We start from the raw sequence: 22,075 nt of genomic DNA, 5'->3' as shown, positions 1-22,075 counted from the left end.
TGCCCGCCCCGGCCGGCGGCGGGGCTGCGCCGACCCGCCGCTCCTCCCGCCCCGGCGGAGGGCCGCCCCCCGCGGTCGACAGATGTGCCCGAAGGAGGGGCCGCGCCCGCCCAGATGTGCCGGCAGATGCGGCCCCGTGGCGGGGCGGGGCAAGGAGGGGCGGCAGCGGCCAGATGGGGACGGGTCGCGGCAGATGTGCGGCCGGGGTAAGGGGCATCAAACCCCGGCGGTGCCCTCCCGGCCGCAGGGACCACGGGGAAATGGGGGGTGCCCGCCTCAGGGCAAAAAGAGATGGAGAGGTCCAAACCTGTGGGGGTGATCTGCGCCTCCCGGGTGCATCGCCGCTGATGCTTTCCAGATTCGGCTTTATCTCAAATCTCTCTCCCAAAGGAACGGAAGAGTTCAAAGCATCTCTGCTGTGACGGCTGTTTATCCTTGTGTACGGCTGCCACTTCCCCACCATTCATAAAAAATGAAATTAACGACAACAGACCTGGATAAAGTAGTGCATCAGGTCTGGCCCATTATACTATATCCTGTTTTCACGGTTAAACTGCCCAGGACCAGTGAAGCAAACCTGCAGAACTAGGTTGTCTTTGCAAAGTGTTTGCCTGTTGCGTTGTCTTTGATCACCACAGAATTTCCTACAAGTATGAAAAGCTCCAGGGAAATGAGGGTGTGCAAATCAGCCTTACAAGCACTTTCACCTGTAGTATAAATAACCTCATTTCACAGACAGAAAAATCAGGGAAACATGAGCAACAGACTGTACTCATGTATTATTTCGGACAGAAAGGTCAGGGATATGCAAGCAACAAACTATAAACTCCTCTGTTAAAGCAGCACAGAAGTAATCATAGGATGTAAGAAGACTTCAGCTACCCCCCTTCTATTTTCTGCCCTGCCACAGGCAACATTTGAACAAGCTACTTCACTGTTCTGTACCTCAGTTTCCCATCTGCAACAGAAAGACCTGAATAGAAAAGTAAACAAAAAAATAGGTAAATATTGCAGATCCCCACGGATGAAGCAGCTATGATTAAGTGTTAATCCCTTTGGCATGCTGTCCAGCACCAAGAAGGCAGCTCACGATAGATGGACTCTTTCCTACTTGAGAAATTCTGGGACTTGACAGAAGTTTTCCCTGGATTGCTCAGCATCTGCTGTCACCATGGTCTGTCATGTGTGCTGTTAACTTTCAGCTCCAAGGTATTTCTCTTCTCAAGGTGCCATTGTGTATTCTCTCTATTCCTCTGTTCAGTTAAAGCAAAGGAGTTCTGCACAGCAGATTTCCCCCCGTAGTTGTTTTTGTTTTCGCTGTTGAGAGGATGTTTTAGATGTTTATTCCTTCGCAATTACTGCTTTTCCTTTGTACAAATAGTAAGTAAGTAAAGGCAGGATCTGCTGTCTTGATGCCAGAGAAAGCTGTGTATGTTTCTTGCAGGGCTAAGCCCTTGTATTGCTCAGACAGCTGCTCCTGATTCAAAGATAACAGGAACAAAAGCAGGACCTGGGTACTTGGACCCACACACTCAGGAGACACCTGCATCTGCATCATCTTCTTTACCCTCCTGCTCCAAGTAGAAAGTATCCAGTGACAAGGTCTGAAACGAAGAGTGGCTTTCACTGCTGTAACCCCTGCCATGTCTGTCTGTAGATAACAAAGGATTTAATTTACCACGTCCCAGAAGTGGTCCCAGTCCCTCTGAAAAGCTGAGGTTTTAAAAGAAACTGAATCATACCCGAGCACAGAGCCAGAATCCTTTGGATGACTTTCAGCCCTGACCCAACTGTCATGACTGTGTAAGGACTCCGATTTTAAAAGGAACCCTATACAGGCCTGGTATAAGTATGCTCCCAAAAAATTATTTCTTGCCCAGAAGTTCTCCCATTGAATGCAGATCTGATTCACTACCTGAATTGCTTAACTCTGCTTTCTGCCTTTTCTTTAATGCCTGCCACCCACATAGTGCTGTATCAACACAATGTGCTATCTTTTTAATTAAAAATATTATATCAGCTTACACATGTATTTATTTAACTCATGCAAACAGCCTTGTTAATTTAAACACGCTAACCTGCAGGTGGAGGTAATCCTGCACTGAACTCTTTGCCAAAGCAGGGCACAAAGCTTTAGGCACAAAAGTTAGATCAATAATTGATGCAAAAGAGAGGTAAAAAGAGGTTAAACAGCCCCACACTTTACAGTTGGTGACTCTATTACAGCTGCAAACATTAAAGTTGAGGGGTATGTCATTTTGCTCCAACAGCTTCACCTCAGCTTTAATGACCATGCAGCCAAGGCCATACTGAGAGCAAGGCTTGCTTCCTGGGAAGTGTTGAAGGCTGGCGGTGGTTGAAGAAACACTGAAATGATCTTGTTGCCTCAGGGAAGGAATGATCTGGGACTGTTTTCATATATAGTAAATAAGCTGAATGTGATTTCTCGTGCAAGGGAAGCTTTCCCTTGTGCAGGGTCATGTTAGTTTTGACTTGTCCAACTCAAAGCATGCATGAAGTTGATTAAGCTGCACACTAAATTTTGGAATGCTCTCAAAGAAGAATGAGGAACTCAGTGTAGTAAAGTGCTTTATCAGAAGATTTATTTATACTTCTTATATAGGAAGATGCATTGTTTCCTGCGGTTCATTCATAATGTTGTTAAATTAATAATACAAATTCAAGTTTCTTTTCTGGATTTTGCTGGTAATTGGAATAGCTCAGAGGTGAACTTTGATCACTGCCTCCAAAGAGGGTCTTTCAGAAGCCCGTTTCCACAGTGGAAAGGCGCCACCTCTGCACACTGCTGAAAAGGAAGAGAGCGGTGTGCAGGGCATCACTGCCTCTTCTTAGAAACACGCTGAGGTCTTCTGTGTCCAGGAAGAGCTCACAAGAATCTTGGGTAGTTATTATACTACCATACTACTCACGGACATCCATCAGAGGTGTTCTATGAGTCTCAGCACAAATGCACAGAGAGGTTTGAAAGTTTAATTGTGATCCTGAACATAGAAGATTAATTTTCTCTAATTCCTGTCCTCACCTTCAAAAGTACTACACCCATCACGGTTTTGGGGGGTGAGGGTGTTGGGTTTTTTTGTTTGCTCTTTTTCTCAGATGTTCCACTGGAGCTATGCCCTGTGATTTCTCTTAATCCGTTTACAAACAACATTTTCATCAGTGCATTTTCCATCTGCTTCAATTAAAAAACAAGTAACCAGTTATTGTAAATAGTCTTAATCCACTATATCATTGTGTTTGCATCAAGTGCCTTGGTGGCAATTCCACCAGATCTCCAGCTGTCCTCATGGACATGACTTGGGGGATCAGAGCAGGACTGAAGGTGCAAACAAACAGAAAACAGGTTTTAAAGAACATCTTGGCCTTGGGATACCACAGCTTTGAAAGGTCTTGTGTTGGTCATTCCTGAACTAGTTTCCCTTCCAGGTGAGTGCCCAGACTGAACCTGTATAGAGCCAGATCTGTACTTCCAAGGAATATTGAACATTCCAAGCTCAACTGCTAAACACTCCCACAGGCAAAGTAGGGATTTTCCACACTGTTTCAACTCCAGGAGGCATCTAGACCAGTGTCTCATCTTAGGAAAAAAAAAAAAAACAGAACCAGACAGCAGAGATTAAAACTAAAGAGATGTCCTGAATAATTGCATCTATCTCCCTCGAGAAAGGTGGAATTCTGAGTAGCCTGGTCTGTAAAAGGCTGCATGAAGCAAGGGATAAATAGGCAGAGCAAAAGCAAAGGTGAAAGATGTCAGAGATCCATGGGTCCACCAGGAGCAGGTCTGGGATGGTAAGAAAGAGGGAGAAAGGACAGAAAGAAAAAGAGGAGGAAGCAGAGGAAAACCAGGGAGGAGAAAGGAGCTGAAGGAATGTCAGGGAACCTTTCAGCAGGGGCTGGGGTCTTCCCAGGTCTAAATAAGTATTGCTACCTAAAAGAAGATGGTAAAGCAGCCAGCGGAGCATCTTTCAGAGCAGGAAATAGGTAGGTGGGGGTGCTGAGAAGACAGTAGCATGGTCACACCTGCACTCAGTTATATTTTGGTGGCAAAGAGCAGAGGACAAGGAGAAGAAAAGGGAAGGCAGTTATGCTTATCTCTTTGTTCTAGTGATACTGGTTTATCTTGGAAAGATGGGAAACTGTGAAAGTTAAAGTATTTTATTTACTTTGCTTAGTAGGTAGAAGGTGTTACCTTACCTCTGGAGCCCAAATATGCCACAAATCGTACATTAAATAAAAATACTGAGGCAGAGAGATGATACTTCTCATCACAAACACTACTACTTCTCTTAATCCATCTAGGAGACAAAAAGTCTGGGCTTTCCATCAAAGGCATTTTTAGTAAAACATGTTAATGATGGACAGCGGTAGCTGAAATGCAATGCAACTGTTTTTAAAATAGACATGGAAAAAAGCACCTCGGTAAACATGCAACAGTGACCATCAGGCATTGCCTCCAGAGAACATCACAGCTACAGAATGATTGCCCCAGAGTGCTTCTCCATTTCACAGACAATTACAGGGCTCATCTTAGACTAGCAGCAAAAATAAACACCTTTTTGAAAATATCAGCTAAAACAATAGCCCTGCTGACTTAGCAGAAACTAGGTAAATGAGAGCTCTAATCCACCAAAACCAAATACTGGTGGATACATGGGACATGGCATGACGCTAACCAGAGCTGACTTATTTTCTTGAGGGTTAGGTTTGAATTACATTTTGCTATAAGAGATTAGAGCTGAAGAATGTGAAATCTTCCATGGCATCCCAGCTATCAAACACCATCAGCCTCTGAGGTGCATATGTGCTTCCTGTCAGCCCTGGCTCTTTTGACAAGGCTTGGGCCATCGCTCTAAGTGCACAGACAGCAAGATAAACAGATCCCCTTTACCCAGGCATTGTAATAGGTAGAACGAAGTCCCTGTGCTTCTAAGGTTTATGAGGTTTTCCACCTGAAGTAGCAATTGCTCCTGTGGTGATATCCCATAGCAGTGCTGTGCTCTAGAAGCCCTGGGTGGTAATGAAGGCTTTGGAAGGTCACTGACCAAGAAATCCCTTTTCACCCATAGGCACACACAAATACCTGCACAGTTGTCACATGTACAGAAACAGAAGAGGTGAGAAACTGCATCTGAAAATACAAATTGAACCAAAATTCGAGCACTCATTTTTTTGTTTGGAAACACACATCGTGATGGCAGCACAAAGGTCCCAGGAAGTATTCCCTTTTTTCCCAAACACATTAGGTGATCCTTTAATTTAAAAAGCTCTGGAAGCCCTATTTTATCACACAAGTTGCTTCCAAAGGAAGCGCAACACACAGGGTTGCTGAATGTGCATGCCACCAAGATAGCTCATACATGGCCAGACTCTAACACACCCCCTCACCTTTTATCACAATGGATCCCCAGCAAGGTGGAGGGGTCATCTTTGAAAACTGCCCACCAAAACCTCTAGAGACAGACTTAAAACCTTGAGCAAGAGCAGACTTGAGTGAAAGGTCTGAAAAGGTTAACTGAAAATTTACAGCTAAAGGGTGTTTTGTTTGTTTGTTTTTGATTACACATAATTAATCAACAAGCCTTTGTTCTGGAGTATGAAATGCTGCTCACAGAACAAAGTTTTAGTCAATGGTCTGCAAAGGCTAGGAAGGATGTTCCAGTAAGACATCAAGCCACATACGGGGAAGACATCAGAAAAGAATGGATGAAGCAACTGCCCAAAAATCTGGTTTTCAACATGCCCATGAACACACATGTATGCAATTTCCATGCGTACAAGCAAGGGAAACAGCAGAGAAAATGCTTTCAACTACTTCCTCTGCCTCAAACTGCTTGCATGACCTTGGGTAAATGACGTAGGCCCAGAGCTTCCACAGTCTAAATACCTCTAAGCATGTAGGTCCTAATCTCTGAACCTCAGCACACTGTCTACAACATGAACTAATCTCTTCTTTCATACCTTTGGCCAGGTTTGCTTATGTAAAGTCTAAGATATTTATTTGAGGGTGAAATTTGACCCTGATGACAGTATCAGAATATAAAATACGTATCTGTAAAAGTGTAAAATATGACTGTTCTGTATATAAATAGATATTTCCTGCTGTAGAATAAATAAGAAATCATGCCGCGGATGTCTTTGAGGAGTGCTGCACACTGCAATGCTCATTTCACTGTTTTATTTTGTTAAACTAAAATTTCTGTTATGGACCCATCCACAGCAAGTCACAGTAGTTCAGATATCTGCTGCACATGAAGCTTCCTGAAGCCTCGTATCAGAGCAAAACTATCTTGCTGTACAGCAGGTTTGCAGCTACAGCTTGATACAGCCCAAGGCAGCTCAGGTAGCTGTGGTTACACCTGTGGAAAAGCTTCTTTTCCATAGCTCTCCTCAGCATTACTTTAAAGCACTGCCTGTATTCAAAGCTACGCAGGGAAGCTGAGGAAGCTCTGTGACAAGGAGGAAGCAAAGCAGCCCTCACACAGCTCTGCTTATGGCAATACTTGGAGCCTGTGCCAAAGCAAATGTAGGCTGGAGACCCTGTACAAGTGCCCCTGCTGTGGCATCTGCCCCAGCTGTATTTTCTTTGGCTCAAGTTCCTGCAGAGATATGGGCACTCTCCAGTGGCAGACGCATTAACACGGATGGGACTACATGGAAAGCCCAAAGTTTTCGAGCCCTGTTGTAGAGCTCAGAATTCTTGTTCATATAATTGTGGTCAAAGCCAGGTACAGGGAGGCTTGGGAGATGTGTGGGTATGCCACAGACTTTGAAATCTGCCTCTCATGGGGTGCTAACTGTACCTGTCCTCCCTGGAAAAGCAAGGACACACACGTGTGTATGCCCTCCCACCCACCCTCCCTGACCCTTACGTCTAAATCTACTGACAAAGGAATGTTCTAACTTCCATGTAATTTATAAGTTGGTGAATGGAATTTACTCAAACAAAACCCCTCCAGTCACAGACTCAGGCAGGTTATTTAAGCTGAAAATCAACCTGGCATGATAGCAGAAACAGCAGCTTTGCACTGGCAGTGCAGTTTTCCCTGCCATGGAAATAACAATATGTTTCATGCCTTCCATCTCATAAGGTGTTTTTGTCACCTTATTAGTACTGATACTTCTTTTCCCCTCCAATTTCCTTCTAAGTGAGGCAGCTTTTACTGGAGTTTCACTCTCCCCTTTGGTGCAACACATGTAACCCATCACAGAAATGGGTTCAATTCAGACCAGTCACCCATTTCATTGAAGTTGATCTGGCAAAACACAAGTGAAAAAAAGAAGAATACGACCTTCACTCCGCAGCTTGTGACAGCTCACTCACTGCTTATTTATTCTGCACTCCTTGCAAAAACACTCCACACATTCAATCACATCTCAAAGAAAGGGGTCAAAAGGCAAGTGTTTTTAAAATGTCTCAGTTAAAGACTCCCTTCCCATTAGTGCCATGCTGGTTGTGTCAGAGATAAAAGACTGTTTTCCATGTGGACTGACTGACAAATCAACGATAAATTACTCAGGAATAGGCTCCGGCGCATTCATTGCAGGAAAATGAATCTCCAGACATCCCTCCATGATCAGCAGTGAATGCTGTGCAATTCTGCTGATGACTGTGCAAAAAGTGTACAAAAATACTTCAATCTTTTAGCGCCTATCTCGAGAGCAATGGTAATGCTTCTGACCTGATTCCTAGAGTGGACATCCAAAGATGAAGTTTAAAGCAGTGGCATGAGACAGTGGTAGGCAGTAAAAATCAGTGATAGGGGAAAAAAATATAAAATCTATTCTTTTGAGCTTGCAATGTGCTGAATTTAAGTGATCAGTGATGGATGTGTGAGACTTCAAGCTTTATCAAGCACAGGCAGGGAGGAAATGGAGCATGTCTGGAAATAGAATTTTCCTGTCAGAAAATGGGAAAATCCACAGTCAGATGTCCATTTACTGAAGTGTTAATTGTTAGGATAAATACAGAATTTTATCTTGAGAAGGATCTTTCTCTCCTAAACAAGCAATTTACATCTGGTTTGACTTCAGGCTATAAGTGTCCTAATCCTTGTCTATCACTAGAAAGATGATAGGCCTCAGCAAGAAAATGTGGTACTTTACACCAATGGATCTGAGACATTTGTTTTCACGTTTACCCCTTTGCAGGTCCTTTAGTATTACAGAGGGCCTGATCTCCTGCACACCTTGCATTTTGTGAGCAGATCTTTTGAAACTCATCACTCTTAACTCCTTATACACTCACCCCAGCACCAATGTTGCCTTTGGCCATATGGCTTCTGCTCCCCTTCTCGTCTGTACCAATTGCACAACTTTACAGCAACCGCTAGGTTAAATGGAGGAGAAGTGCATTTCTGGAGACAATCCCACAGTTCTGTTCCTGTTGTCCATTCACATATCCACATTGCACTCTGAAGATGCAGTAGCAACTTGGGCAGTGTCTCCTCCAAGCTCAAAACACAGGAAACTGAAAACTCACGATCTCTTGTCTGACCTTCACTGCCCGGTGTCCAAATGGGATATAGCAGGAGCCTGCAGAAGTTTAGCAGCAGCTGTGAAGGGCTTGCAACTACTCCAGAGTATGGTTTCTGTACCTCCTGTGTTGCATTTTGCAGGCATTTACACTGGACACAACTGAGAATGAAAGCTGAAAACAGACATCTTTTTTCCCCCTGAGGCTCTTTGGACATGGAAGCTGCGCAGAGCAGCCCTGGTGTTATCAGTGCTGCCCTCACTAATCACTGTGTTTCCAGTGCTAATGCTCACAGCTTGGGTGACCACGGTGAAATAAAAGCAATTAGATCCACTGAGGGACTCACCAGCAACACTGAATGCATGCGGTGGTCTTTGTACAGCCCAGGGAACAGAGAGAAGTTGAAGTACCTGCTTCCTTACAGCTGGTGGGTGAGCCAGTGGGGTGCATACACCCAAAGCTCTATATTGACAGGGAAGTCAGCAGGTATTAGACATGCCAAGACCTTCCAGGACATGGGCCTCAGTCTTTTGATGCCCCCCTTTATTGGACCCCACAGCATACTGACAGTGCCTGGTGATTAAAGATGTACGTCTTCCAGGTGTCTTCAAAGGCAATACAGAATGAGGGCTTTAAAACATAGGACACTGATAACAGGAATCCAAGCACTTACAAAAGATAAAATAAGAAGTCAGTCAGCTCTATTTAAGTGCTTAACAATGTTCAGCATCTCCAGCAGAGCTCTGGAAGGAGCAAAACACTGGAGAATTAAGTTACTTTGTTCTTGTAATTCCAAATGGTCCTTTGCAGCCAGCAAACTGTATTTCTCTGTTTTGCTATGTATCAAATAATGGCTTTTCCAGCATCATGCCTCAGCCAAGTCAAAAAAAAAAAAATAAGGGAGAGATATACAGAGTATCTGTTGAACAACATTTAGCTTGATTTTGATTTCTCAAACAGGTGAGGGTCATTTCAATACTCCAGAAATTGAGACATTTTATATTATGACTGTGTGGCTAATACTTACTAAAAGTAGGTCAATTATTTTCCTGCCTAAAAAGTAACAGTCATTAAAAACAAGAGGAAATGAAGGAACAATCCTGACAGTAAGTCATTTCTACCAAACAAGGGAAATCAGCAGTGCATACCTTGGCACTTAGCTGAACGAAGCTGCCTTTCCTTACTGACTCTTCCTTCAGCCATTGAGTCCAAGTATTTCCTTGGAATATGTTCCTAGTGTGTGCTGGAGCTATTTATACTCTACAACACATATTTTTGGATTAAATACGTCTAGGTGGCTAGTTGCCACAAGAGCAAAGGGGGTTCAATGAATGTTTATGAAATATTACACTTGGGATAAAGCGTTTCCAAGCCTAGCAGCCCATACAAGCAAACAGGCTGTCAGACATGGTGTGGGCAGGCATAGCACAGAAACTGAGTGATGCATCATCCTGGCCTTGCTGTCCTGGTGTCTTCTGCCTGTTTTGATGAAGGATCCCTCCAGATCCTCACCCAGGCCCCAGGCCAGTACTAAGGAGCAGCCAAGGAGCAGATCAGAAGGGCTCCTCAGGTTATTTAGTACCTTCCCTGCTTCATTGGCTGAAGTTTGTCCCATTGCCAGCGAACTGCCTCCAACAGGGAAGATATGTTTGAGGAGTACCTCTCTGATACCTCTTGTCAGCCACTGAAGTCTCCCAGCTTCTCTTAGATTTGTGGTTTGTATGAGATCACCCTGCCCTCTAAGGCATTTTTTCCCAGGCTTGCTGCGTTCTCCTTGATGCCTTTTTCCTCTCTGTCTTTCCATCCATCCATCCATCCATCCATCCATCCATCCATCCATCCATCCATCCATCCATCCATCCATCCCAGATTTCCCACCCTCCTACTTGTGTTGGCCTCAGTGCCTTCTTGTCCACGGCAGCACTGGTTTGGAACTGGAGTGACAATTTCTCAGTGTTGCATCCCAGGGACTGTTGGCATCCACAGTGGATGCAATTAAAGTATAACAGGACCTTGTCCCATTAGCCATACAGTCTGAACAGAAGTGAACACGTATATTTGGCTAATGATTAGATAAGCCAGCTATGCACGTGCTGCTCTGTAACAAAGGGTGGGTAATCATTGATAGTGCAACATGCTGATAAACTAGTTCATACATCTTTATTTTTCAGTTGCTTCTAATTTACTGCAGTCTTTACCATTCTCAATAAAAAATGTGGGCATTCAGCATGTGTCATGTAACCCTAGCTTGTGCTAATAAAGCCCACGGTATATCTAACATCCAGATGCTGCCAAAACTCTGAGTAGCCCTTCATGAGTGAAACAGAGTGTCAATCGTGCCTTTCTTGATGTGAAATCCTTTTAGTTCCAAAACATGCACTCTGGTGATGAAATAGTATATTTCTGGTGATGAAACAGTATATATAATACTGCTATCTTGGCCCCATTCAAGAAATACACTGCAGGATTTTGTTGCTCTGAAATATTAAGACTTTGAACTAAGGCATGAGCGAGCAGGTGAAGGGTGAGATGATCGTTTTTAGTAGCACCAGCTGCCAGCTGGAGGCTCTGGGGAGCTGCCTGCTCCTGTGGCTGTGGGTCAGGGGGGACATCACAGCAGCAAGATGCTAAACCCCCAGCTGGTGTCAGCCAAGCCAAGAAAGCTGAAGGGAGGGGTAAGAGAAAAGGGAAGAAATCCCAAGCTATAGGTTGAACTGCATAATAATACAAATGATATATAACATCCTATCCTGGTGGGATGACTGCTTTACAAGAACACAACCAGACTGACACTGCAGCGAATTTTTCAGTGTTAATTCATAAGCAAATTACAAAACCACATAACCCAAAACTTTCTTGTTCAAAATATTTGGATCCATGTAAACGCCCACGATGTGCGCATATGACCCAGCTGCAGAGAGCACAGCTAGAGCGGAGAAGAGGAGATGCAACAAACCCATGCATGGCAGAATTTCTGCTTGAGGATTGAACACGTTGACTGAACAGGGCACAATGGCAGTGGAAAACTGCTCGTGGTATTTCAGTATCTGCAAGAACAATGAGACATGTAAATAGAGGGAAATACATGTGTCTTCAATGTCTTTTTTTGTCACATCAGCAAGTAAAAATCTGGAAACAGAGACAAAAACAATAAATTAGGACTGAATACAACATGGATTTTTTTTTTTTTCTCCACAACTCTATGAAAGTGTCAAAGTTAAACAACTCTGACTTCTTTAGACACATGTTCCAAGTCCTGCCTACTCTTGTGGGACTCCATGTATGAAAATCTCTGTGGCAATGTCATCCCTTCCTTTGTCCCTTCAGACATGGGCTGGGGGTTACCAAAAAGCTGCTGGTGTCATCTGCTCTCGCATGCTGTGAGAGCCCTAAAGGAGGAGAGCATCTGGTCAGGTTGGTAAGGGAAGCTGGTTCACAGCCTCATGACAAAGAAACTGCCAGAGGGGAAGCCATCTCCTCTACAGCATCTCCTCCTGTGTTCCAAAGTGGCTGCTTGTGGCTGGGAAGCAGAGATGGGAATGCCCTCCTTCCCTGCACAAGTCAGTCCAAACCAAGGCATCCCAGTGGCCCAGCTTTCCAACCAAGCCCCTTTTCACTCTCTTACCCATCACCATAAACCACTGCAGTCTTCAAGCTGCAGCAGTGAGAAGAAGACCTGTGCTTTCAGCAGCAATCCATAGCCCCTCATCTTCAGACAAAGACCAAAAGTGAACCAAAACCTCTGCCAGCTTTCTGCCCCAGCTAACTTTCTGGCTGTAAGATGTGGCTGTTTCTGCCTCTGGAAGGCTCCAGTGACAGAAATCACAAGGTCTTTCTCACAGTGCCTCTCTTACACCCAGAGTCATTCCAGGTTTTGCAGAAGTTCTCCTCACCTTTTCCTTGCATTCATACATTTTTATTGATCAGCCCCACTAGTGCACCGCTGTGAAGGACCAGCTGCCTGAAATAAACAGCTAAGAAAAAGCCAACGACTTAATTTTATTACACATGGATTTGCACAGCACTCAAAAAGCACTCCCACATATAAATGGAATGGAAATAGAGGGGGTAGGAAAAAGAGGTGAAGACCCTGTCACAGAAACTCCAGGCACCAGCCATAGTGCACAGGTAGCTCAGATAATGTGAAGAACATGGTCAAGATAAGGTGAGCAAACAGATGGGGTGGATGAACAAATTTCTTTCTAAAGGGATGCAGAGGTTAAACTGATTGAGCTTAGCTTTAACCCAACTACCTGAGAAAAGGTCTCTCCGTGCCAAGGTGTATGTTTGGGACACCAATCTAGTGAGGAAGTCACAATTAAATCATCAGCTCAGAACATCAGTACTGTAAGACTTAGCAAGTGCCCGTACCATTGCTGACATTTCTGTGCAGGTCATTTCTGTGGGGGAGAAGCAAGCACTTGGGATGTGGGAAGAGCCAGCGGCTGTGTATTGGTCCAGGAGAGGCTGCTGACAACCAAGGATTTTAGCATTGTAAGCAGAAGTTTTGATGACTTTTGCTGAACGGAGGTTTCCATGTACATGTTTAATGTTCCTTTTCTTCAGAAAGGGCTGTTGTCTGCAATGACTGTCATATGTGGTCAGTTGAGTGAGAAAGTGGCTTTAAGTGAATAGGAGCACTAAGCCTGTTGCAGGAGAAGCTTTTTCATCACCCCAGGAAAGGCACAGGTTGTTAAGAACAGCAAGGCAAATACACCAAGGCAGCAAAAGCATTCACAGGTAGGAAAACATAGGGCTGCTAATTCTATTGGATTAAATTAGGATTTGATTCAAATCAATGAATGCTAAAGATAGGTACAAATATGCTGCTAAGGTGTTGAAAGGGCAGGTTTTACCAGCTGACATCAGATTTTTTATTTGAGATGAAGTCTTGTAAAACAATTTCTACTGACTTATCTCTACAAAGGAAACAGGAAAGCTATTTATCCCATGTTTCCCTGTCTCTTCAATACTGGAAAAGTCCCCTTGCAGAAAACACTGCTCTTCCACCTGAATTAGCTTACTGTCTCACCAACTGCTGTTAGAGTGTACAAACCTTTTTGGCTAGACTTCGAAATACTGATTGTTAAAACAGTTACACATTTGAACAGCAGCGCTGTGCTTGCAGGAGTCAGCCCACAGGAAGGCCAACCTAAAAGCGATTTAAAACCCTTTTTTAAAGTTCAGCTTGGGCCAAACACATTAAAGCCTAGCTGATAGCTTCTTTTACAATCAGTTTAAACGACTTCCTTTGACCTCCTGTTGGCAACTGACATTTCGTTCAAAATGATCAAAGTTACATGAGATTTAACAGAACTTTGTCCCTCATGGAATTTCAGAGTCTGAGTGAAAAATTGAATTTCCCAGTTGTGCACACACCATCTGACACTGGGGTAGAGAGCTCGCTTGGGTACAGGAGGATAAATCACTCTTGTAACAACACTGTGACCATCGGGTACGCAGGGCCTAAGTCAAAGTGACCTTGGGTGCAAATCAATTAGGATCAGGGGTGATCTTCGGCTGGGATTACCCAACTGCAAGCTGGGTGAAGCTGGGAAGAAACATGTATGTGCAATATGTCAGAAGCCTCTTGTCCTAGAGTTCAGCCTAGGGTTCAGCCAAGCAGGCTGGTAGCAAGGGGTTGTGCCCGAGTAGTCGCAGCTCACTCCTTACTGGAAACCTTGCTCAAATGACAAGCCCCAGTGTCCACTTCTTGTGCACTGGTCCTCTTACTGCAGAGGAGAAAAACTTCCCTCCTGAAGCATAACCCCTTTGTATGTGCCTTCCCAACACACAGGGCAGAGAACAGTTTTCTTTACTATATATAACTTCCTTGTGCGTATTTCCAGAATGACAATTCCACTGCCAGCAGTTCCTTCTTTAAAGGCTTTGAGGGATTTCATTTCCCCAGATAAACAAGTCCATAGCACTGATCAGTTAAGGTCTATAGCACTAACAAAGGATGCAATCTATTGCATGTCAACAGAATGATCTCCGTATGCTTATGAGAGCTTTAGTCTTTTAATTTGACTCATTTGCACTCACAGAAGCCATTATTATGCATAGGTAACTTAAGCACAATGTTGCAGCATTTTAAGACAAACAGTTAATACATTTATTCAATTTTATTTATTTTTATGTCAGACGATTCGAATGCAAATTTAACTCTTCAAATCTTAAGGGAATTAAGCAATTTAACCTCATAGCTAGAACATTTTGCCCAGTTGGGCCACTTCAAACATGGTTATTTCTGTAACTATGGCATTTTTAAGCAGTCGCACGCTTCCCACCCCTGCTTCAGCTAAGCTTGAGATGTGAACCATAATAGGTGAGGAACATACTGTTTTTTAAGAGCATCTTCAGTTTATGCATCCTGGATATGAGACAGGCACACGAGACTGACACTAACAAAATGAAACAGGAAGGAGAGGTTAACATTCCCATTCCTCCTGTGGTCACCAAGGGAAATACAACAGGATTAAGAACCTGCAACACTGGCTTGGCAGATGCTCCAAGGGGTGGTTTAGCAGATGATAATCAGTTTAAATTGATCAAGAACCAATTCTAAACGTGAGGCCATTCCCTGGGTGGTGCAGAGTTGGAGGAAAGACACTCTGGAGCTTCACTCAGACAGGAAAGACACTCAGCTTCTTCTACACCAAGATCTCCCTTAGTACAAAAGCCAACCACACACAGAGGCTTTCTGTGTCCCTTGGAGGCTCCCAGGTCGGTGCAGCACCAGCGAAGCAGCACCCAGAGCATGGCTCAGGTCAGGCACACAGGGACAGGCACAGAGAAGAAAGTTCAGGCATTCAAATGCAGGTGCAGTGAGAGAAACAGGGCTTGTATATGTGCTCAGGGGAGCTCTACAGAGAGGTGGATAGCACAGGATGAGAGTCAGAGGGGGGGCTGCAGAAGCAAGGGAAGACAATTTCATTCCTGTTTGACCACAGGAGCAGCAGTCCCATCACTGTACAAAGCTCAGGCAGAAGCACAGTCCCTTCTCTGCTAGATTTCCCAAGCCATGTCCTAGTGTGGTCCTCCATGCAGCCACTGGTTTGTGGACTCTGACCAGCAGCTTATGGCTGTTGAGCCTCAGGCTCCAACATGGCTAAATCGTCATCAGCAAAATAAATCTGTTTGCCCAGTAGAAGTATTCAAAGCCTTGCTGTGAGCAGTTATTGCTTCCATGTTTAGGAGAAATCATGGTATTTGGTGTCATCAAGAAAGGTTGTTTTGGAGCAAGCTTTCAACAGGGGAGACAAGAGATGGTCCTTACAAACTATTCTTCTTAATGGTGCCACAGACTGCATTCACTTATTGCCTTTCACTGTTAAAAGAGGTCAAGCCACAGCCAGAGGAAGACCTCTCTAAAACTAAAATGCAGAACTGTTGTTGACCTTGTGTTTTTAGAAGCCCCATTAAGTTTAACAACGCAGACACAAGAATTCTTCAAGTTACATTTCAGTAAAAAACAAATGCGTCCCTGTACTTACTCCTGTGGCAGAACAGAGGAGGGATGTGAAAGACTGCAGCACCTCAAACAGTCAAGAAAGAGCCAAGTCTGCACATCTTCTCTTCAGCAATGTACTTTAAATGCACTTTTCCATACTGCAAAGGAAAATATTTTCATTTTTCTTTCTGAATCTGAGCCAAGCTTATGTTTTCTCTATTGTTAGAAAAGCCATTAGATGGCAGTACATCCTAAATTATTCTTAGCAATGCCAAAGTATTTTTGCTGGTGCTTCACATAAACATCTTTTATCACGTGCCAACATATAGTCATACATCGACATCATAAACATTTAGTGTGAAATGTCATTTCGGTTTGTCCAGATAACTGGAACTAGAATGTGAGTGAAAAGAAAAAAATAATAATATAAAACACACAAAGAAAGGATAAAGAAGAAAATAACTATTTCATCAGAGCAGCAGGTTTACTCTGGTGTGGCAGGAACTGAGTGCCCTTTACTCTCCAATCAGATTCTGCAAAAGACCTAAGTTTTAAAATAAATGAATAAATAATAATTTTTAAAAATCACAGTCAATCCAAGCAAATCTAAAATAGCCCAGTTGTCAGAGACACTTGTTAGTATTGCCACAGAGACTTTGAGTACCACCTGCGGGAAAGGATACCTGTTGCATGAAGGGTTGTTGAGGCAAGCAAGCAAGCAGGAGCAGGTCCTGCTCTGTAGCCAGAGCTGGAGCCAGGCTCCATGCAAACAGCAGCAAGACACTGTTCCTGTGGGATCACTGCCTTTTAGGCATCTGTGACTCAGACACATTTCATCACCAGCTACTTTAATGTAAATTACATCGTATTGCAGAGAGGAAACATTTGACCAGCAGATTTATACCACAGAGGGCTGTGCTATCATAACTCTGTGGGAGACCACCACAAGCTGAGCAGTCTGCCATCTTAACCTATCCTTGCAACACATACAGTGGCTTTCATGACATTTTATATCTCTAAAAATATTATGAGGAGTTACTAATCATGGTAGAAATGTTCTCATCCTGCCAGGCTACTAAAAGTCACTGCTAAATGTAGATATGAAAGGGTTTAGGATGCCGGGCATATAGAAGAAAGAGACATTTCGTCTGTTCCTGGTGCCAGTGACTCTAGGGGCAATTGCAAAACTATCAGAGAGGAAAAAGACAAGGAAGAAAGGATGGAGTCTTTCGGAGGACAGAAATCTTTCTGCTATTTTCCCACAGAACACACAGAATTATTTCCTTGATGAGCTGTTTTGTCATTGAAAACTGTAGTTTTAATCAATCTGAAACGATTCCTAAGTTTACGCTGAATTTGCAAACAGTTCATATGTACAGATTGATACAAAAAAGGAGAAAAAAAATATTTGAAATATCAGTATTGAAAACACAAGCTACTGATATTCCCTGAACCAGAGAAAGAAAACTTGTCATTGAGAGACTGGAGTCTTAGGTCTTGTCTCATCCTTGCTTTTATTAAAAATGCCATCCTTGTCCCATATCCCACCTTTAGACTGAGCAGCTATTCACTTCTAAAACCTACTTATAGAGTACCTATTGTTTATCATATCTCTACTTATATTAATCTGAAGACAGACTGCAAAACCTCCTTATGCAGACTGCAAAACCTCCTTATGCTGACTGCAAAACCTCCTTACACTGCCTGAAACAGTGGTGTTTTATCCACACAACCAGCCATCAGTGACTTGACCCTAGGTCTTTGCTGTCACTGTGTGATGGCAACATTTCCAGTACGAGCTGTCCTCTCCAGCTCTTCCCCAGCTGCACAAGAGATAAACCACCCTTTCGCACATATAAAAAAGAAATAAAAAAATCTGTGTAACTGTTGCATGCATACAAGAAATCCCAAGGTTTCTGTAGTTTATTTAATATTGCTTTAAATAATGTAAGAATGCCTGGAGTCTTTGCGTTTGAGACTCAGCAGTGGAAAAGTTAACAAAGAAATAGCAGACAACGTGTCATATTAGAATTTGTATTATTATAAGAGTATCCATTGCATATCATGCAAGAAACATTTAGTAAGGTTCTCCCTTACAGTTACTTTAGTAAGACTTCAGAAAGCCCATTCACTTGGCGTCATCCCATAACCCTTTTGTAGAATGCTACATTCATGCATGTCAGTTGGGACTTTATTGCCATCTCCTTTTATTCAACATTTCTTTGTCACTTTTGAATAACAAGTCTGTTTACAGGATCTCTGAGCAAAAGCTAAGTGAGTAGCAGCTTGAGATGCAATGTAAAGGCCAGGAAAGTCTCTATCTTGAGCAGGGGGCAGATGGGCTGAAAGGCAGATTTTATAGAGACAAACCAAAGGGACTCCTTACACTTTGATCCTTTCATACTTTGAAGTGGGCCCCATCTTAAACTTAACCTCATTAATTAACCTTAGAAGGGGTGAAATCTCTCAAGGGCTAAAACAGAAAGTAGGGTCTTGAGCAGAGACTGCAGCAGAGACCCAGGGCAAGGTCTAGGCATGAAGCAGAATTTAAAAGTAAAAATAAATTGTTTTGTTTTGGGTTTTTTTAAAGCATGATGGTTGGGAGGAACAGCTGATGAGAAGAGGTTTCTGAATTCTGTGAAACCTTTGAAATTCAATGAAGCTTTATGACATTGCTCCTGGGCTGTAGAGAGCAGAGAGCCTTTGTTAGAGCTCTTGCAAGGAGATCTGCACTGACTAATGCCATAAAGGGGAGGAACAGACCTGGCTGCAATAGGACCTGAGAGAGATGCTCATAGCATCCTGCCCAGCAGCTCCATGCTGAGGACCATCCTGCAGGAGGATTAGCACCAAATCATGTTGAGGGGTATTGTCCAAACAGCCACACTTATGTTACACCCTGCCATGACAGAGAAGGGTTGTATGCCTTGCTACCGTGAATCACATGTGTGAAATCCACTCTCCTCAGCTGTTCTGTGGGTGCTGTACACCAGGCATATCCTGGTACCGCACGGTACCAGGCCAGCACATAGAAAATTCAGTAAAGCAAACATTGCCAGATCAGCCTCATTTTTCAGCCTTAAGCCATCTCCAAACAAACAGCAATGGCAGGAAGCTGGAGGGATTTGCATTTCCCATGATAGGGCACTGCTTCCCTCCTCTCCCTCCAGCACTGCATTTTACACTAGGGCTGGCAGACCTCAAAGCCTGCACCAGCCCTGGACAGCACAGCAAGAACAGCATGTATTTCCCCAGCAGCCTCCTGAAACATCTGGTTCAGCTGAAATGGCACTGTGCAGAAAGGTGGGAGCCAAGCACATAGAAACAAAGAACTACCTTTTCTTTTTCACACAAACAGGAAAATGTTTAATTTCGAGATTGAAGTTTGGGCTTGTGACAACAGTTGGTGAAACAATCCAAGTGACAAAACTGCCTGTGGGAGAAGTAATCAGTTTTCCTTTGCTGCACCACAGCAGACAGGCCCTGCCTGCCCCAAGCACCCTCCTCCTCCATCCTGCCCTCCAGGAACTGCACGTGTCCAGCACAGTCCTGGAATGTTGTTCCCACTTCGCACCTCGGAGCACAAGATGCAGCCAGTTGGCTCCTTTTCTGAGCTGCTGATGGTGATTGCGGAGCAGGATGGAAGCCAGAGCCCATGCTGCAAAAGTATGCATGTTTCATACCCTGCCCAGATACAGCTTTGCCCTCTCTTTGTCCACCTCTCTTTCAGAGAATAGGCAGCACTGAGACCTGCCGCAGAGCCTTGACATCTTGAAAACATCGGGATGTGGGTAGGGAGACCGAGGGATGCTTGAACTTGGCACCATTCCTGTTCAGGTGCTGCCAAGAATGCTTCTAAGGACTTTCTGCTGGAAATTGAAGCTGTTTTAATTCACACTCAGAAACTACCTGTGGAAATATGGCACAGAGCCCATCTTTTCCTGAAAGTAAAATCCCGGTCTAACAAGCTTCTCTTTGGCAAAAACAGATACTGTTGACATGCAGGGAATGAAGCCAGGCTCAGATTTAAGCTGTAATTTATTTAAAATTGAAAAAAAAATAATAATAATAGTAATTCAAATATATGCATTCATTCAGAAAGTCTCAAGTTTAACACACACTACTTGTATTTCGGCGATATCTATGTCTGGGAACCCAGGACAGAGTCACACATTCTGAATAGTGTTGAAATGGTTCATTTAATATCATATTGGTCCTCTAAGCAATCACCTGGTAAAAGACAAAGGGAATGTGCTTTCTTAGTTGCTAGTGAGCTTTTTTCTAAGCTTGCCTAGTGCTTTCAAAACAAGATGAATCTCACAGCAGACCCCCTTGCACTGAAGTCAACAGTGATTATATGTCTCCCTATTTATTGCCAGGAAGTAGCTGAATAACAAATACATAGAAACTATGCGTGAAAAAGCAAATACAGCATTAATAGCTGTCAGCCTATTACTTGAGAATGGACAATAGGATATCCAGTCGCAATACCTTCCAATAATAACATAAAGCTGAGGTCAAGCTTTTTGGATCTCAGCTGTATTGGCAGTTGTTCCTACAAGGAAGAAGTTAAAAAAAAAGTTAAGTGAGGTTCCCACAGCCCTTAAAAAGCAGAAACATCTGTTGCTGCTATGAACAGCTTGGATGCTGAGTTCAGCAGGAGAAAGTCCAGCAGCTAGGCCAGGTCTCTGCTTACCAGCACATGCCTCTGTGCTCAATGGGAAATGATCAGAGGCAGTTTCAAGGGACATATCAATAATTCAGAACAGCCAAAACTAGCATAAACAAATAAGAATTAGTGCTCACTCCTTTCTCGTGCCAGCAAGACTGGAAGATGTCATTGATGCTTTAAATGTACAGTTTCAAACGCTGTTGTCAGAACCATCCCCATCTGATGAGCTGCTCCACATTGTGCATTTGCTTCAGTTTTTAACAGACAGGTTTGAACTGAAACAGTGAATAGAAATTCCAAAGAAGTGAGTCTTGCTCTCAGCAATACAATCTTCTGTGGGGCTGGGGGAAATGGCAAGTTCTCATGGGCCCAGCTTTTCTGTTTGAGAAATGAATCCCCATTTCAGTGATCCTCTATTCACTCATTTCCCAACAGTTCTTTAAGCTTTGGTTTTGTGATCTTTAGCTTACACAAAAAACGTATCTTCTAACATAAGGTGACATAGAAATGTCAGAGACGCTGTTTTGCTAGTGTATTGGCGCACACTGTTCTCAGCAAAACTCCTTCTATCAGAACCTCTTTCCTAAGCAAAACCTTTTGGCAAGCCAGAGGTCACTCAAAGGGACTAAGCTACACAGCTCCGAGTAGTTGCACTGTGAGCAACGCGGGCCAATACCCATAAAGAAACTTCTGTTTCTACTTGGAAAGCATCAAATGGCATCAAGGCTGTAGCAAGTCCAGAAAGAAAATGCTGATGGCTTGGCATTTTGAACTGCCTAATGTCTTAAATATTGTATGTGGAACACATACAGAGAAGTATAGTCTCGTCAAAGGAAGGAACCTCTGTATGCCAGATTAGTGTGTAAAAACAGATTCCCATATACAGAGTTTTAGTTTGCTTTGCAAATGCTGTACAGAGCTAAAAAGCTTATGGAAATGAAGTCAAGACCTCTGGACTTGAAGGAGTGAATCTTGGCCCTGCTTTCTCCTCACTCATGTGAGTGCATCAATCTGGAGTCACTCTTCTGCCCCCTTGTATACAGCAGTGCAAGGAGACCCTATAGCCTGGTTTCCAGAGAGAAGTGACTGAGGAGACCGGAAAAGAGGAAATTCAGAGGAACACAGTCTTTGGAGCCTGGATTTAGTCCTTTATGTAGTTATTTCTGTTACGAAAATATTCTCAGCTGGACACAGACAGATTTTTTCTTTTATTAACACACTGAAGGAATGGATCTAAAGATAAGAATATGATGACCTGCAGTTTAGATCCACACTATAGTACTTATGAAGGCTTGGGGTTAAGCACAAATATGCCAGGAAATAGTGCTGCCAGACATGCATAGGCAGTTTGGCACGTATTACTTTTGGCATCAATGCCATTGTAAGAAATCCCCCCTTTTTCCTCTTTCCCCCACCTCTTTTTTTCTAGTTTAAATGTTCCTTGCGCAAACATGAG

At 43.5% G+C, this 22,075-nt stretch overlaps 1 long non-coding RNA gene across 1 annotated transcript; it reads right to left on the bottom strand.

Annotated features, from left to right (window-relative positions):
* Positions 1-11,327: 11,327 nt before the first annotated feature.
* On the bottom strand, positions 11,328-16,713 carry LOC136006002 (uncharacterized). The gene is made up of 3 exons (XR_010608942.1): positions 16,631-16,713; positions 15,991-16,105; positions 11,328-11,541 (listed from the first exon to the last, which is right to left on the bottom strand). It is a non-coding gene; the product is annotated as an uncharacterized LOC136006002 (long non-coding RNA).
* Between the last annotated feature and the right edge of the window lie 5,362 nt (positions 16,714-22,075).

The sequence above is a fragment of the Lathamus discolor genome, chromosome Z (assembly GCF_037157495.1).
Source record: "Lathamus discolor isolate bLatDis1 chromosome Z, bLatDis1.hap1, whole genome shotgun sequence".
Taxonomy (NCBI): domain Eukaryota; kingdom Metazoa; phylum Chordata; class Aves; order Psittaciformes; family Psittacidae; genus Lathamus; species Lathamus discolor.
Note: the sequence above shows the minus strand (reverse complement) of the source record. Positions and strands in the feature narration are given on the sequence as shown.